This window comes from Myxine glutinosa, chromosome 12 (assembly GCF_964187855.1).
Source record: "Myxine glutinosa chromosome 12, kmMyxGlut1.1, whole genome shotgun sequence".
Lineage (NCBI taxonomy): Eukaryota > Metazoa > Chordata > Myxini > Myxiniformes > Myxinidae > Myxine > Myxine glutinosa.
Genome location: NC_136272.1, coordinates 18560199 through 18578664, shown reverse-complemented (window position 1 = coordinate 18578664; position 18466 = coordinate 18560199). Strand labels below are relative to the sequence as shown.

The 18466-nt window shown below is 45.5% G+C and overlaps 1 protein-coding gene and 1 long non-coding RNA gene across 2 annotated transcripts in view; one reads left to right on the top strand and one right to left on the bottom strand.

Annotated features, from left to right (window-relative positions):
* The window catches only part of NDUFAF7 (NADH:ubiquinone oxidoreductase complex assembly factor 7), a 486324-nt gene that overhangs the window by 322776 nt on the left and 145082 nt on the right, over window positions 1–18466 (bottom strand). The window lies entirely within an intron of this gene.
* The window catches only part of LOC137438155 (uncharacterized), a 146576-nt gene that overhangs the window by 92400 nt on the left and 35710 nt on the right, over window positions 1–18466 (top strand). Inside the window, exon 2 of the long non-coding RNA XR_010986663.2 lies at window positions 4942–4995. This is a non-coding gene — a long non-coding RNA (uncharacterized LOC137438155). The remainder of the gene's footprint in view (window positions 1–4941; window positions 4996–18466) is intronic.

Sequence of the window (18466 nt, the reverse complement as noted above, 5' to 3'; positions counted from 1 at the left end):
TAACCTGAAATGGTACAAAGGTAAGCAGTAAACTGCTCGAGGTTAAAAAAAAAGTTTAGGTTAGCAAAAACGGGAAAATAATGTAAATTGCACAGTTATATTGCAAAAAAAAGGCCTTCTTCAGGGAACAAGTAATGGGTTAACAACTTACAGCTGTTCTGCAGCAATGTAAGTAAATTAATCCTTGAAAGTTGATGCAAACAATTCCTACAGGTGTCCCAACCTCTGCTGATTACTTGATTACAAACCCCCTGTCTGTATAAAAGCAGTATTGAAACAGACTGTTATTACACCCTCTGAAGCATTATTTGGACAATATTGCACTGCAGGAAGTAGTACATTGGAAACTGGAGGAAACTCTGACAGGAAGAGGTCTGGCAGACCCAAAGCCACAACAGAATCAGCAGACAAGTTTCTGAGAGTCAACAGCTTGCGTGATAGGCGGCTCACAGGACCTCAGCTTCAAGCACAGCTTAACACTGGTCGAAGTAAGCAAGTCTCAGTTTCAACTGTGAAGAGAAGACTTCGAGCTGTGGGTTTGACAGGTCGAGTGGCAGTAAGAATGCCATTGCTAAGATGGCAAAATAAGAAAAAGAAGATTGCCTGGGCCATGAAGAACCGCCAGTGGACTACTGAAGACTGGAAGAAGGTCTTATGGACCGATGAATCAAAATTTGAAATCTTTGGTTCATCGCGCAGGGTTTTTGTACGCCATCGAGTAGGTAAAAGGATGGTTCCTCAGTGTGTGACACCAACTGTCAAACATGGAGGAGGAAGCGTGATGGTCTGGGGCTCTTTTGCTGGATCCAGAGTCGGCGACTTGCACAGAGTGACTGGCACCCTGAACCAAAAGGGCAACCACAGCATTTTGCAGCGCCATGCAATACCCTCTGGTATACGCCTAGTTGGTCAGGGGTTCATCCTACAGCAAGATAATGACCCTAAACACACCTCCAGGCTATGTCAAAACTACCTCCAAGGAAAAGAACATGACGGTAGGCTTCAAATCATGGAATGGACAGCACAGTCTCCAGACTTAAACCCCATCGAGCTGGTTTGGGATGAACTGGACAGAAGGGTGAAAGCAAAGCAACCTACAAGTGCAACACATTTGTGGGAACTTCTGCAACAGTGTTGGGAAGCACTTCCCGAACAATATTTGATTTCCATTGTAGAAAGAATGCCACGAGTGTGTTCGGCGGTCACATCTGCAAAAGGTGGCTACTTTGCTGAGTCAAAAATTTAAATGAAATTTTGTTAAACAAAATGATTCTATGATTTCTTTTTTATCTCCAATTGTTTATTTGTTCTATGCTTAATTTCAGAGTACATTGAGGCATTAAACTGCGTAAATTTCGATAAAAACTGGAAAAATTTAGGTGCACTAAAACTTTTGACCGGTAGTGTATATATATATACAGATACAGTACATATACAGTCATGTGAAAAAGTAAGTACACCCCATGTAAAGTTTTGACTTTTTCAACATATTTCAACATACAGCTATTTGATCTTCATTTCCACAATATTGAGAGATAAAGGTGATATAATATAACAAATATCATGAAACATTTACATTTTGTAGTCCATTGTATAATTTAAACAAACATAAATGCAAATTTCGCATGTGGAAAAAGTAAGTACACCCCTACATTTATCACTACTTCAAATACCTAAAATTAGAATCAGGTGCACCAGCTCAGGTGCAAATGATTAGAACATCGTTAGAGAGGACCTTGGAGGAACCTGTCTTATTTAAACCTCAGACATTTCGTTTGGTTTGCTCTTTGTTGTTGAAGTGTGCGGTGTCACCATGCCTAGATCAAAAGAGCTCTCTGAGGCCTTCAGAAAGAAGGTTATAGATGCCTACGAGTCTGGGAAGGGATTTAAATAGATCTCCAAACAATTTGAAATCAATCATTCGACTGTCCGGAAGATCATCTGCAAGTGGAGAAGATTCCAAACAACTGCCAACCTGTCCAGGCCAGGCCGCCCCAGCAAGTTCAGCCCGAGAGCAGACTGCAAGATGCTGAAAGAAGTCTCTAAGAACCCCAGAATGTCATCACGGGACCTACAAGTAGCTCTTGCCACTGTTGATGTCAAAGTGCACGAGTCTACCATTAGAAAGAGGCTGCACAAATTTGATCTACATGGGAGGTGTGCCAGGAGGAAACCTTTGCTGTCCAGAAAGAACATCAGGGCAAGACTAAAGTTTACCAATGAACACCTCGGCAAAGACCAGCACTTCTGGAACAATGTGCTCTGGACAGATGAGTCAATGGTAGAGCTGTTTGGCCACAGTACCAGAAGACATGTTTGGCTAAAACCAAAGACAGTATTTGACCACAAGAACGTGATACCTAATGTAAAGCATGGTGGTGGAAATATTATGGTGGGGGGCAGCTTTGCTGCATCAGGGCCTGGGCAGCTCACCATCATAGAATTCACGATGAAGTCTTCATTGTACCAGAGGGTGCTTGAGGATAATGTGAGGCCATCTGTCGGAAAGTTGAAGCTCAACCGAAGGTGGACCTTGCAACATGACAATGACCCTAAACATCTATCTATAATTCCAGTAATCTCTGTGTGTTTGTTTGTACGTTTGTTTGTCTGTGACCGCTGTTTCTCGACAACCACGGGTCCGATATACTTTAAACTTGCCAGGTATATTGCTGGGGACCCGAGGATGTGCCTTTTCAAGGTTTCATATTAATCGGACAATTACTTACCGAGCTATGTCCAAAAAACGATTCAACCAATCAGAGAGCAGCGAGCTATCGCGTGTGCCGAACGTGGCGGACACACTCTGCCTCGGATGGCACATTTGAGAGCGTATTCATTTATTTCACGTTTGCAAACTATGTTGCCGCTATGTTGGCGTTAAACTATGTTTTAAAACTAATAAAAACCATTTCATCTAAATAGAGGGGGGGGGGGATTGTCACTGTACTCGCAAGCCGTTCGCCGTTCGCTTTGGCGTTGCGAATGGACCAACACATTTCATGGACCAAACCATTTCATGTAAAGCGTTCGCCGTTCGCTTTGGCGTTGCGAATGGACCAAAACATTTCATGAACCAAACCATTTCATGTAAATAGAGGGGGGGATATAATTTTAGATATAGATATAGTACGGGCATGCCCTAGGGCCTAGGCGATATGCGACCTTCCGGACAGTCAAATGAGGACGTCACTTCCGGACTTACGGATAGTCATAGTGATGACGTACTGATGCTGAACGTGGCGAGCAGACGCTGCCTCGGACGGCACATTTGAGAGCGTATTCATTTATTTGACGTTGCAATCTGTGTTGATTGTTGTAAGGTACGATCGATTGTAGTACACGTTTATAATAACTCTGCCGATACAGGCCCGATTAACTGCAGCGCCATCCGAGCTGCGGCGTCGGGACGATACATTCATTGTACGGTCACATCACTCACTTACGGGCACGCCCATGGGCCCATGGGCACGCCCAGACATGCATGGGCGAAGCCTTTTTTATTTTTTTTTTTGGCAAGGAACGGGCACCCACGTACGGGCACGTCCTAGTACCAGTAAATCCACCAAGGATTTTTGTTTGTTTGTATACTGAATCGAGGGTCGTGAAAGAGCTAACATTTATTTCACAAACAAATCAACCAGACAAACAAAATATATAAAAAGAGGGAGTGGAAGACAAGATGGGGAGAGAAGGGGAAGTACACAAACATAACATTTGAGAGCAGGGAGATGTGTGGGAGGGAGAGCGCTTGGGGGGAGGAGGCATGGGAAGGGGTGGGGGTCAGGGGGGGGGTGGGAGAAGTATAAGACACAAGGACACCAAGGACTTCCAGGACAGAAGTTGGTATTTCAAAAACGTGGATTTGGGGTGAAATTAGCGGGGGTAGAAAAGATCAAGGTTTAAACCATGACAAAACGGCAACTCGGGTACAGTCATTTATCTATATATCTACATATCTGGGCAGTGTCTGTGTTGTCACTTAACGACTCCCTTAAACTTTTGCTTCCGTGGTTTTGAAGTGTTTTTAATAACGTTGTGGTGGTTTTGAATCACGTGGTGGTGAGGTATTTTGAATTATGTGGTGGTGTGGTGTTTTTAAATGACGTGGTGGTGAGGTGTTTTTATTACGTGTTTTATGGTGGTGAGGTGCTTTCAATTTCGTGGTGGTGAGGTGTTTTGAATTACGTGGTGGTGAGGTGTTTTGAATTACGTGGTGGTGAGGTGTTTTGAATTACGTGGTGGTGATGTGTTTTGAATTACGTGGTGGTGATGTGTTTTGAAATACGTGGTGGTGAGGTGTTTTGAAATACGTGGTGGTGAGGTGTAATCGTCCCAAACTTAGTATGTACCTCCCCCTCCCCTAGGTATGTGCTGAGGGGTTCTTTCTTGAAAAACAAAAAATTCAACCTAAATCTTCAACCTGAATTGCCTATAAAAATGTAATATCACAAACACAACAAATACATTTGTGCAAAGTAATTGTTTGTATTCTGATTGGTGAAAATCATGACAACTCAGCAACTCAGGTACAGTCATTATCCTCAGCTAAAATAAGCCCGTTCCTCGGTAACGACGCTTGGTGAGGCGAGCGTAGCGAGCCGAGCCAAGCTAGTATATATATATATATATGTATATATATATATACACAGGTAATGTATGTATCTCAAAGCTTTGGTGATTAAATAAATAACTACAGCTGAAAAACGTTTGATACCATGTACCTACCGTATGATGGCACATGACCCGTATATTTCTATCGTGTACTCAAGTCACCCATGAAAGAGGGGGGAAAGCTCTTGGGATTGAAATGAATGTTTATCGTCAAATTGTTGCTTGACCACACACTTCCCATGTTCACTGTTATTTTCAGCTAGATTGAGAAAAGGGAGAGAGTGTCTTTGAAAGCAGGCTCTGGGTCTGACCGAGCTTTATCTGCAGGATTCCAACGGCCTGTTTGCCAGACGTCTGTGATGGATTGGCCAAGATGCGTGAGTATGTCGTGCACCCCCATTGCAGATCCAGACACTTTCGCTGACCACTTTCCTGTCCCGTGCAGCCCAGGCCTTACTAGTTACTTGGAATTCCACCGTGGATGGGAACAGAAAGGTCTTTTTTGGCAACATGTAGTCCGCTGTGCACAACAATGATGTCAAATTAATTTATACTTTATAAGGAGATATAAGATAAGGTGGAGATATAAGGAGATAACTATATAGACCCTGGTGTTGGGCTAGCGGCTAGGGTGCCGGCTTAGGATCCAAGGATCCTGGGTTCGAATCCCGGTCGATCGCTGAATTAACGCCAGGGGGGTTGACTCAGCCTGTTCATCCTTCCGAGGTCGGCCAATTGAGTATCAGCTCACTGGTAATTCCCTGCTTGTCGTTAAAGGCGGCAAAAAGGGTTGGCGTCAGGAAGGGCATCCGGCCGTAAAACATTGTTTTCAAAAAAGGGGACCGAAAAACAACAACAACCACGGTTCCCGAAAAAGGGGTTCCCGAAAAAGGCCAACCCCCGCTTTGCGGGGAAAAATGGCCTCTAAAGGTGGTTATTATAAGGGGCTGAAATAATGTATTGATTGAGTCTGTGCATCCTGTGCTTCCTGGCTAGGATTGAAATTTAATATGGCCAGGAATTTAATAAACCAAGAAGGTCAAATGATTGTGTTAAAAATCTTTAATAAGTGCATATACCTGTGGGTAACAGTTATATATCACTTTGCTGAAATGACGTTATACACACCAAAGACTTTGTTGCTGTTCTTTCACAACCTTCTGGTGGGGTCAGTCAGGGAAAGCTTGGCCCAAGTCTCTCACGAATCTGGCTCAGCCTGACATTGGACGAAGCAGCTTCGAGAAGAAATTTGTAATTCGTTCAGATTGCTGGCGATAGCTCGCGTACTCTTTGCAAAGGACAGCTTAGGATATTTAAGGTCCACTAAGTAATGCCAGCAGATAGGATGCCCAGTTTAACGTCCATCTGAGGGATGGCACACACATTGATGAATCACCCTGCCTGTGAAATACCAGGATGACCGTTTTTTTCTTTTTTTCTCTTTTGTATACAAGATCGAGGCTCGTGTAAGAGCTAGCACATTAAACACACATTAGCACATAAAACACAAAAAACATAAACGGACACATAAAACAACTAGAATCCGGGCACTCGGTAGAGCGCATACCTTCGCCGCAGCTACTGTTCTGTACTTGGCATGGGAGTGTATGCGATGTGAAACTTTATGTGAAATGCGATCGATTTTTAAAAATCAGAATTTGAGCAAATCTGTTTCATTCGTTTGTTAATATGCCTCATCTATTGTCAAATCTGCAATTGTAATTTTTTTTGAGGTTGAAATGATCGCGGGAGATCGCGTTATAGTGATGACGTCCTGGATGGACATCTTCTTCTTCAGTCGCTCATAACTTTGAGTGAAATACGATCGAGTTAAAAATAGTCAGAATTTGAGCAAATCTGTTTCCCAAAATCTAATCAAATGTGTCCCGTATAATAACCAATCATCCCACCAAATTTCATGCAATTCGGTTGAATACTTTTTGAGTTATGCGATTAACATACACACACACAGACATACAAATAAATACACAGCGATCAAAACATAACCTTCCGCTTTTGCGAAGGTAATAAAGGGAGGAGGAGACAAGATGGCGAGAGAGAGGGAAGCACACAATCACAACAGCAGAGAACAAGGACATCGGGAGATCTGTGGAAGGGAGATGGCTCGGGGGGGTGGGGGGAGGTGGGAAGGGGTACATGAAGTCAGAGATTGAAAGAGGTGGACTTGGGGTGTATTAACGGGGGTAGAAAAGATCAAGGTTTTGGATGGGGGAAGATAAGAGATGGTGGTGAACAGCAATTTTAAAGACCTGGAGGGAGGGGTGGGATTGAAGGGAGTGGGGGAGTTTGTTCCAGAGGCGGGAGAAAAGAGGAATGAAAGAGTGAAGGTGAGCAGAGAGTCTTGATTTTGGCAGTTTCACCAGAAGAGGGTTGCTGGCAGATCTTGTACATCCTGAAGAGAGGAGTCCGGAGAAGACAGAAAGACCACCAAAAGACCACCCAGGTTATAGTTGGTTCAGGTTTCGAACCCAATCTGGACAGCTTATATTTATGGAATGAAAAAATTATTGATTGTCTAAAATGGTTCCTTCGAAAATAATGGGGAAATAATATTTATTACAATTGATATAGTAACAACACTGAGCAAAACAACAGTGAGATACTTGGGAGATGTGATCTGTACGATCAGAGAGCCGTTTGTCTGTCTGCGTGTGTTTTCGGCCATTTTTCTGGGAAATGGCCTGACGGATCTTCATGAAACTTTCAGAGGTTCATCAGTGAGTGCTGGGGAGTGTTTTATGCTAAAAAAAGTTGAGAATTCTGAAGAAAAAAAAAATGTTTGATTTTCTTTTAATTGGCCTTCAGTGCTGAAGTTTTTGTAACTTTGTGAAAGGTGAAATTAAATGTTGCCATTCCTCAATGGGAGTAGCGAAGTGTTTTAGGCCCACACACACAAAAAAATTTTTTTGATGTCTTCAAAATGCCAACAAGATTAGAACATCACCATGCAAAGCCACATACCCTATTATGATTTTATATGAGACAGCCAGCTTTATATTCCCTTTTAAGGATGGCATGCTTCATGAAGATTCACTTCCTGTACCCACCCATAGGTACCCCTCTCCACGTTAAGTGTTAATTGCATGATCATAGAAATCAAAACCCTTTCTGGGTTTCTTTGTAATTCTTAGACAAACCAAACGGTCAGGTCAGTTTTTATTTGCTGTCTAGAACAGCGTTTCTCTGTCCACATGTCCCCACAAACGTACACCAATCAGAGCTGAGGATCTTGTCACATGACAGGGGGATGCTTTAGTAACCATTACAGTTGGATATTTCACTAAAAGGAGGCATAATAACCTTCTGTGGAACGTTTTCGGGTCCCAGCAGGTGTCATAGGGTAGATAGGAGGTTTCAGAAAAATCCTCAATACAATTATGATTTTGAAATGCGATCGACGCGGACCTTGCTCCGGAATCCGGAAGTGAACAGATGATAACGGTTCGCTGGTTTGATATCTCAATACAATCGTGATTTAACATTCTATTTTGATATATTAATACTATGGTATTAATTTGTGATTATAACGATGAATGATGCTGTTTGGAATGAAAATATAGAGAACGTGCTGTCAATACCTGATGTTCGACTGAAGGTGGCACTGGAATGTGGAATTTATTAGTTCATCGTTTGCCATTCACCGTTTTTTTTTAACCAAGTCATTCACGAATTGGATGTCCATCTCTGAAGTCCATACTTACATTAGTTGCTAACTTGTATCCCCACCCAGGTCATACTATCCTCTTCAACTAAAGTATCAAACAAGCCCAGCTACGCCATTGTTAGACTATCGGTGTTGTTTTTTTATTTTACTATAGTTACCTCCGCCACCAAAGGTGGATGGAGATTATGTCTCTGTCTATCTGTCTGTTTTTGAACAGGATATCTCAAGTTGTGGATGGATTTCGACGAAATTTGGTGGAAAGTTTGTGTGTGTGTGTGTGTGTGACAAGGAGGAAATGATTCGATTTCGGAGAAGATCCTGATCCTGATACTAGAAATTTTAAAGTCATTCTTCACCATTAACAGATCGGGCAAAAACAATATATAGCATAATGTTTCAAAAAGTTGTGAACGGATTCGGATAAAACTTGGCGGATAGGTTGGGTGTGTAACAAGGATAAATTGATTCAGTTTTGGTGAAGATTGAAATGCGGATCAGATAATGTTTTAAGTGATTCTTCACCATTGAGAGATAGGGCTAAAGCCGATAGATAGCAAGATATCTCAAAATGTTATGATTGATTTGGACGAAACTTTGTGGACAGGTTGTGTGTGTGACCAGAAAGAATCGATTCGATTTTGGTGAAGATCTGAATATGGATTCGGATATGAGGATTATTTAATTTTTTAAGTGATTCTTCACCATTGGGAGATGGGGTCAAAAACGATACTTGGTGGATATCTCAAATCCTTGGCAGGATATCTCAAAAAGTTATGAACGGATGTGGACAAAACTTGGTGGATGAGTTGGGTGAGTGACAAAGAACAAGCCGATTAGTGTTTGGTTCAGGCCTGGATCCAGATCCGGCCTATCAGTGGGATACAAAACGTAAACTGTTCAGTCTGGCATTGGTACCCAGTGTCGTTCTAGTTTTTCAATCATTGTGCACCGCACCTTTCCTATGCCATCTCCAGGCGCTGCATAACGTCATTGCCGGGCACCGAAGGGGCTCGGCAGTGACGCACGCTGAAAGGGAGTACTCAGTTTTCACTCTGGTTGTTTTCTTTCTTTCTTTCTTTCTTTCTTGTTTGTTTGTTTGTTTGTTTGGTTGTCCGGGCGATATCTCAGCCATCCTTTGAGCTAGGAAGCTGAAATTTCGGCACAGTAGTGAGCAAGTCCTTTTTCAAAAACTGTATTTTTTGTTTTTTGATTAATCAATTAATTGAGGAGTTATTTAATTATTAGCGATTAATTAAGTACTTATTTAATTAATCAAATTTCCTTTCTCTTCTGACCATCAATCAACTCAGGCACCTTTTGAGTTTGGAAGCTGATATTTGGACATGCCAATGACCAGGTGATTTGGCAGCAAAGGCTATTTTTGATTTATTAATTAATCAATTAATCAATTAATCGATTAATTATTTAATTATTCGATTAATTGCAAAAATAAAAAAAAAGAATTCAGTTACAGATTCTGATGAAATGGTGGTGGTTTATGTGTTCTGTGACCGAATTGATTAATAATTAAATTTTTTCATGATTATTATTGATTTATTATCATTATTAATCATTTATTTATTTTCTTTCTCATTTGGCCAATATCTCAGGCACATTTTGAGCTGGGAAGCTGATATTTGGACATGACAGTGACCAAGTGATGTGGCTATCAAGGATATTTTTGATTTATTGATTATCATTTAATCGCTTAATTATTTATTGATTAATTGATTAATTATTTATTGATTAATCAATTAATTATTTAATTTTTTATTAATGACTTATTTAATTACATTTCTAAAAGATACATCTTCGGATGAAGCACTAGTGGTTTAGTTATGCTATTAGCCAATTGATTATGAAAATATTTTGTGATAACCTTTTATTGATTTTAATTATACAATTAATCAATCAATTAGTGTACACCTCTCCCTCCCAATGCAGCCTCAATGAGCTGCACTGCGGTATTGGCGGGCGCCGGAGGCGCCCCGGCAATGCCGCGCTGTCGGATATTTAATTATTTGCCATGGGGGCGGTGTACTTTGAATGTATGTGTACTTGTTTATTTTTACCTTTTCCTTTGCACACATAATAAAATACTGTATCATTTTTACTATTTGGTTCATCAGTCCCACAGATGGGATGGGATCTAGTGGAAAGGAACCATGAAAGCGTTTTTGGTCAGAATCAACTCCGCGACGACCACAACTAGTAATCGATCCCAGAGTCAGGTGAGTGCGGAGGTGAACTCATTGTACCTGTTGAGGAGTAAATGTGAAGAGGAAATGAGTGATCGTCGAGCATCATTATTATTTCTCAGCGACATTGATTTTAACAAACAATGAAGGACAAGAATTCCACAGCTTGGCCTAATGATCTTTAGTCACGTGGGTGTGTCAGTGCTCAAATTCATGTAATATTTCTTCCTGATCTTGGCTCACTGCTCCTGGCTTTCCCCTCAGTCCAGTCGGCACAATTGGTCTTTATATTCCATTCAATGAAAAAGGGAAATGGGATTGGGGGAATTGCTTGAAACCAATTTTGTTTCTCATTTGAAAGTGTAAGTTCGGATTTTGGAAGTGGCCGCTGAAAAATGCTTTTTTTTGCTCAAACGTCAAGGGGAGGGGGAAGGGGAGGGGAGGGAGGGGAGGGGGAGTGGAGGGGAGGGGGGAGGGGGAGTGGAGGGGAGGGGGGAGGGGGAGGGGGAAGGAGGGGGGAAGAGTGGGGAGAGGGGGAAGGGGAGCAGTCAGAAGTGGAAGCTCTTTTACAGAGAATTTATATCTTAAAGGGGAGGGGGGAAGGGGAGGGGGAGGGGAGGAGGGAGGGGGGAAGTGTGGGGGGAGGGGGGAAGAAGGGGAGTGGCTCACGTTTCTGAGTGAATGTGGCTCACGTTTCTGAGTGAATGTGGCTCACGTTTCTGAGTTAAGTGTGATGCCGATCAGGAAGAAGAAGAAGCCATACCAACAAATTCGTACACTTCCGGAATTGTTCGATTTATTTGTCTACAAATGTCCGGTAATTGTTTTGTATTTATTTATGTGAATGTGTACTTGTATATAACTGTCATTCATTTAAAAAGGCTTCAGCACTATCGAGTGATTTTTTTATTTCTTTTTTTTTAACTCCAAAAAGACGAACTTTTTTTTCCTTTTTTTTTTTTTGCCTAAAACACTCCCAGGCACTCACTGATGAACCTCTGAAAGTTTGATGAAGATCCCTTCAGCCATCTCTGAATAAAACGCGGACACACACACAGACAACTCGCGTATATATTGTCGTGCGACTCCGGTTAACACCAGAGACCGCGGATGGGCCTAAACGGATTTAATGGAGGCGACGACCGAACACGGATTTGACTATCAAATGCGGGAGGAAGAAGGAAAATGGAAGGCTGCAGTAAAAGCACTTACCTTGGTGAAACGACGGCCGCTGCAGGGAAATTAATTCAACCGGGCACAGGTTTAACAGGGAATGGAAAATAATACAAGGGTTTAGTAAGGTAAAAAGGCAAGGACAGGAAAAGCACACACCGGTAATAAAATGTTCTAAATCGGGATCCCGCACACCAGACTCAACAACAGACACAGGAATGGATTAAAGGAAAATAATTGTCTCGTCGTGTAAAATGTAAAATGGTGCGTGCGGCCTTATCTGTCCCTCGTCTTGTCTTGTCCGCCGTCCAACACGGCTCCGTTCGGCCCCGATGCACCCATGAGGTCCCTCGCTCCAGCACCACAGCACCGAGCATCGCTCCAAGCACAAGCACCGCTCCAAGGACCACGAGATCGATCTTCACACACGATCATCGATAAGCCAACTCAACCAGGGGCAGGACTCTCTCCACTCAAGATCGCACCGGGACTGCCAGGGCCAGGAATCTGCCAGAGCACGAACCGCAAGAGACGCAAGAGAGAAAATGTCCTTCGGCGCGCCATTAAATAACCTTCCCGCGGTGGTGTCAGCCCTGGCGCGCCACCCAATCAGTGCCCTCCACCGACTCGCCGGCTGGAGGCCCCTGCCTACCACGCTGCCCCTTCACTCATTCCCTGTTCCATGGTCATAGCCCGTGACACTCGATGTGGCTAGGCCTGTCGGAGTTGTAGGTGGCACTGGCGCGGCCATCATCAGCGGTGTCCTGGCCTGGTTTCCTTGCCTGTTCGTTTTTCAAAGTCATGTCAGGGAAGGGAATTATTTAGTGTTGCTAAATGTTGCTAAAAACTACATGTCTACAGGAGTGCATTGCCATAAGGGACAAAGGTTTGGCTACCAGATGTGGACACACAGGGGCGCTATTCTTTTAATCCATACGCTACTTAACACATGAACATCCTGGTATGTTCACAAGTATACTCATAACCGACAAAACGCCTAAACACACAGAACTTATTACAGGTCAGATTCCTTACCGCGACAGACGAATACCTACCTACACAGATCTATCTGGCTCTACATATTGCTACCCCACCGACATAACAATATATGTATATATATATATTGTTACAGATCGCGGACAGATGTTATATTGACCGAGCGGTGGTGTATTACCGCGACCTAACAGGATCCCCGACTCACCCGATTCCACCCAAACGTTGGCCGGATCGCACCGCAGCTGCTCAATGAGGGAAAAGACGAAAACGACGCAATGCAAAGAGGAAAAGGAATAAAACGAGAAGACGTACAGACGAGTAATGGGATTTATTTACACAAGCAAAACGGAGCAATCAAGGTTTATTTACAACACATAAGACGCAGGTGACACAGTGCAAATACTAGCTTATAGTTATACAGACTTAACTTATTCCCAGGACAGAACAAACAAAGACACTGACTCACGCGGGGAATTGCAGAGTGGATTGCTGGAAGGAGGTGTGTGGCTGGAAGGGGGGGGGGGGGGGGGGGACGGCACGGAGCTGGCTGGAGCTTGATCCCGCACGGGACGTCGGGCTGGACCTCGACGGCCGCTGATGCCACCGGGCCTGTCGTGTGCGCGGGCTCACGGGTCGGAGCTGCTTGGTGGAGCCGATGCGCTGGTGGGGGGGTCTGGCGTGACGGGTTCTCTCCTCCTCACGCGCTCTTGCTCTGATGACCCAGCTCTTTTTCGTCCCTCCTTGTCTCAGCTCAAAGTGCATCTCCTGTGGGAACACCCCCGCCGTGGGTTATATAGGCCCCGCCCCTCAACCTCTGCGAACCTCCCCCAAACGTTCTCTCCCCGCCCTCTCAAGCCAAACCCCTTGTTCATGGTTGGTCGAGTGGGGCTGGATCACTCCTCCCCTCTCTGACGAGGTAGGGACCCGCCTTTCTTCCCCAACCCTGCCTCGTGGTCAATGGCGGATGAAGGGAAAACCGCCCAACATGCAGTTGGCAATGCGAATTGCAATTGACGGAAAGGGGGGAATGGAAGTGTTGGGAGTGGGAATGAAGGGAATCTATCTCTTTCACTGGTGCAATGGAGTATTTCAATTAATGGGAGACACAGCCTTACTCTAAAAACACATAATAAGAGATAACTATCAAACAGAGGTATTCTATTATTTGGCTGACGTGTATGCTTGTGGACTAATTATGGGATGCCCTTTCACCTTTACACAGCTCCGGAGGTAGGGGGCGCAGAATAAACAATAATAATAATAGTACAGCACACAATCAAAAAATATACAGTCCTCATCTCCGCAACACTGCACCCTCCTCCTCTTAGGCACGTCCCGGGCCTACAACTTTTATTTTTAGTGTGACACGTAGGTGTAGTTCCCTCTACATTTTAACCTGACCCTGAGTGCGACAGTTTTTAAAACATAAATAAATGTGTCCCGCTGCTCCATTGCACCCTGCCTAACAGACTTATGCCCACAGTTAACCGAATTGCGGAATGGTCTTCAAACTATACACTGACGGTGGGGAGCATTATTTACACTTGACGCTACTTTTATTTACAAGACTAACCCAGGCCCTGTGATTGTTCTTTCTGGGGGGGAGACAGTCTGCTCTGCATCAATGCACCATGAAAGCACCCTTAACCGCACCAATACACACCCAAGCACCAATCGGTGCAGTCACCATTGTTCATCAATGTTCAACAATAAAATAAATTCAACAACCCCTAACCCTGCAGGTGATCTCTTGCTCTTTGGCTCACACTGCTGGTTATCATTATTTGTTCTTCCAGATGTTGTCATTTTCATTTTCTTACTGGCGGCCTATTTGCAATAAAGTGTGCCCAATGTGTCCTTTTTATTTTCTTTATTTATGGCCCACAGGGCCGACTACGTGTGGTTCACCTGTGGGGCATCGGTGCCCTGTGGCCAAGGTCCGCCAGCAAGATTTCGGGCCCTCATGGCCGGTTCCAGCAGAGCGGCCATGCCCCAACCCATGGGGTCCATAAGTGGTGCTCGGCCACAGACATGTGGTCCATAATGTGGTGCATCGATGCAGACAGCTGGTTCTGGGAATTTCGGGCGCACAATGGCCGACCCACGCACGCTCCCCTCGGCACCCAGTGGCGCACAGGTCATGTGGGAGACAAAAGGGGAAAGACAATTGAGCGATGGGTAAGGTCACAAGGGTACACATCAATAAGGCAATGCAAGGCGAAATGCGTACGGAGGGCGAAGTGAGAAAGCTCGTCCCTACCGTACGTACCCCCCTGTCACATACACTACCCTTGCCCTTACCCCATATGTACAAAAATCTACACATTTACAAATTCGTCACTTCTGTCACGTCTTCCCCATATTTCCCCTATACCAAATTCGTCTCCACAATCCCTCTACTTCAAAATTTGCCATCACCAAATTCATCATCAATCCTCATAAGGAGGCAGAGATGGAACATCAAAGCACAATGCCACACCCACGTCATGATGCGTCTCACAATCCAAACATTTGCACAGTAAAAAATAATCAAAACATGGCATGGTGTGGAGTACCTGTCACCTCAGGTGAGTGGATGCAGATGGTGCGAGGAGACTCCAATCCTAACTATCCTCTAAATGTCTTTAACACACTTTACACTACCCGGGGTCTCTCCCTGCCAATCCATTGGCCAACTTACACTATGGGTTCTAAAAACCAATTCCCATTGACCAAACTGTGGTGCTTCTCAATTTGGGGTCTCACTCCCCCGATTCATCTCCCGGTGCCCTCGCACAATTTCTGGGCTGCGACGTGTAGCTCTCCCAGCAGGTCTACCCACCTGCACACCTCCACCACTGTAGTTGCCACCCGAGCTTACCTGCTCCTCACCCTAACCTATCTAACTGGGGAAGGCCCTCTCCTGGCTCTGTCACCCCTTGGTGCCCTCTGGCACTGGGCTACCCGGGTCCGTCCTCCGGATCCTCGGGCCCCATCCACAACAACTACTACCGGCTCCCAGAGCCCACCTGCGGCCTCACCTGGCCGACATCCTCACAGTGGTGGAGTGCCCAAACCAACTACACACACTAACAGGCTACACGCCCAGCCATTTCCACAACACTAATGCACCCATCCAAAGACCATTCTTTCACCCGCACTACAGATGCCAATATCCAACCACAATTTACCTGTACCCTCTACCTAACACTTACACTACCCGCCCCGGGTATCCGTGATGGGGGTCCACTCTTCCCCCATTCACACCTTCGCACCATCCACTCCACTCCACAATTTCCACCATACTCACTCCACGACCATCCATTCCTATACTCCATACCATTTATTCCATACACCTGTCCTTCATTCACCTGTCGTTGCACACCTGTGCAATCCTACCTGGTGCCACCTGCACCCTCCTCCTCTTCCTGGACCATTTGGTCAACACAACACGCAATCACCACTACTCCCTCATACACTGCTCCATACACCTGTTCAGTTGCACACCTGTGCAATCACACCTGTTCAATCCTCACACACACGGCATCATCTCAGCTAACTACTCCCCTCTGAAACTTGCGCTTCCCAGTCGTCCCTTTAAACTATTGCGCTCCCACGTCATTATCATCCATACTAATCTACCTGCGTCCCCACTACAGGTATCAGTCACTAACTAATCTTAACGTTACCTAATGTCATCTTCGCTAGATCCCTATCAATTTAACCTAACTCACCCGGGCTAGTTTTCACTGCCATACACCCCATAAACTATAGCTCCTTTGCCCCACTCTTCTGTGAGGGATGGTGGATTTGCCATCCCATCACATCGGGGAGGTCCTAATATCAATTTGGCACACCTAAATCCAACCAATCAAAAATTTTGCCAATCATCTGCCAATCACCGTACCAATCATCAAATTTCGCCTTTTTCTAATTTTTGAGTTCAAAACACTATCCTCATCACCCGTCTACTTATTACATCCTCTCGGTGCGCCAATTCCCTTCTAAAGCTCGGCTTCGTACAGCCGAGCAATGAATGCGGGTTCTTTGGTGCCGGCGGCTGGATACGTCCCGCATTCGTGGCAGGGACGGGGGCTTACCCGGGCCGAGATCCCACGCACCACCTCGGCGTGGAGCCATCCAATGTCCCGATCTCGACCTGCCGGCACGTCTCAATAGAAAGTGGTCGCCATGACGACCCTTCCTATCGGGCTGCCCGCTCCGCCTAGTGGAGCCTGGACGCGGCCGTTCCACGCGAGGCCCAGCGTGGATCGCGCACGGCGGTCCTTTCGAACCCGCCGTGGCTCGGATCCCCGCTGGTTCTCGCGGCACGCGAAGCCCGGCACGCACCGAGGGCCCGATTCGGCTATAAGTCGTTCTCACCTCTAACCCGGTTACCGTCGATGCTTCACCTGCACGCTTACATGCATACGCTACCCCTTTCTTGCTCATACCTCCAGCTGTTCCCATGCTCCTCGTCCCTTTCCTTACACACCTCGGTGCACTCATTCCGCCCACAGACTTGGTCACACACCTGACCACCGAACACCTTGGCACACATTCGTCGCTCGCACACCTCACCAACACACCTCTTCGCGCCCCCTCCTCGGTCACCTCCTCTGTGACAACCACAGGTGTGCTCTCACCCGCACACCCAACCACGTGCCTCACGACCAATTCCAGCGTGCATTCCCACTCACGCTCTACCATTCCAGGTGTGCATCCTTCCATTCCAGGTGTACATCCTCGCTCACCGGTCACAACCAACTCACGCTCCGTGTCACTCTCACTACTCTCACCTCCATTCTTGACAGCGCACTCACCCTTACTCTCGACAGCACACTCTTTCCTCATGCCCCCGTCCGTTACACACCTTTCTCGCGCACACTCTCCCGTTACATCCTCTGTAACACTCACCACCCCGCGCTTCCATGTACCCCCTCGCACACGCGCTTCGACCAACTCACTCTTGACGGCACACTCACTCCTCGGCGTGCACTTTTTCCTCACACACCCCATGGTCGGACATTCTCGCACACCTCTTTTTTTTGCACACCAGACCTTTGCAACGGCCTTTCACGAACACCCGGGTCTAAATCAACCCCCAAGCCGACTGAAGCTTTCCTCACATCATATACATTGCCACTCACCTCCGTACCTCGTCTCCGCACCTCCTTTGCCACCTGCAAACTCTTTATTTGGTTAGTGAGCAGCACATTATGAGTTGAGCACCGACCTTGTACCAATTCCATTACCTCCTCCTGGATTTCTCTCTTAGTTTCTGTCCGTCTCTTCTTAATTTCACTCACCTCTTCTTCCACTTCCTCTAATTTTTGTTTAACCTCTTTTATTTCTTGGTGCGTCTCCTCAAGTTCGTCCTCTAAGGCTACCGTGACCGTCTCTATGTGCATCCTCACCTGCCGGTCCTTTGTCTCCATTATCTCTGTCACCTCGTCCACCCCTCATTGTCAGTTCCTCACGTACCATCTGACATTGCCTCTGTGTCGCTATTAATTCGTTTTTAATTTCTTTTTGTGTCGCCTTTAACCCTCCTAGTACCGCAGTGTTCTTTTGAACCTGCTCCACTAGTTCTTTTTGTCCCTCCGTCAGCTGTTCCACCTCCTCCGTCAAATCTTCTATTCCCCCTTGTAACTTTGCCGTATTATTTCTCACCTCTTTCTCCATACGCTTCTCACCCTCGCTTTACCTCCTCGCGTAGCCCCAAAACCTCCTCACCCATACCTCGTCGTATCTCCTCTTTCATCTCATCCCTCTCTTTTGTAGATGCCGCCCTCATCTGTCCCAATTCATCCCTCTGAGC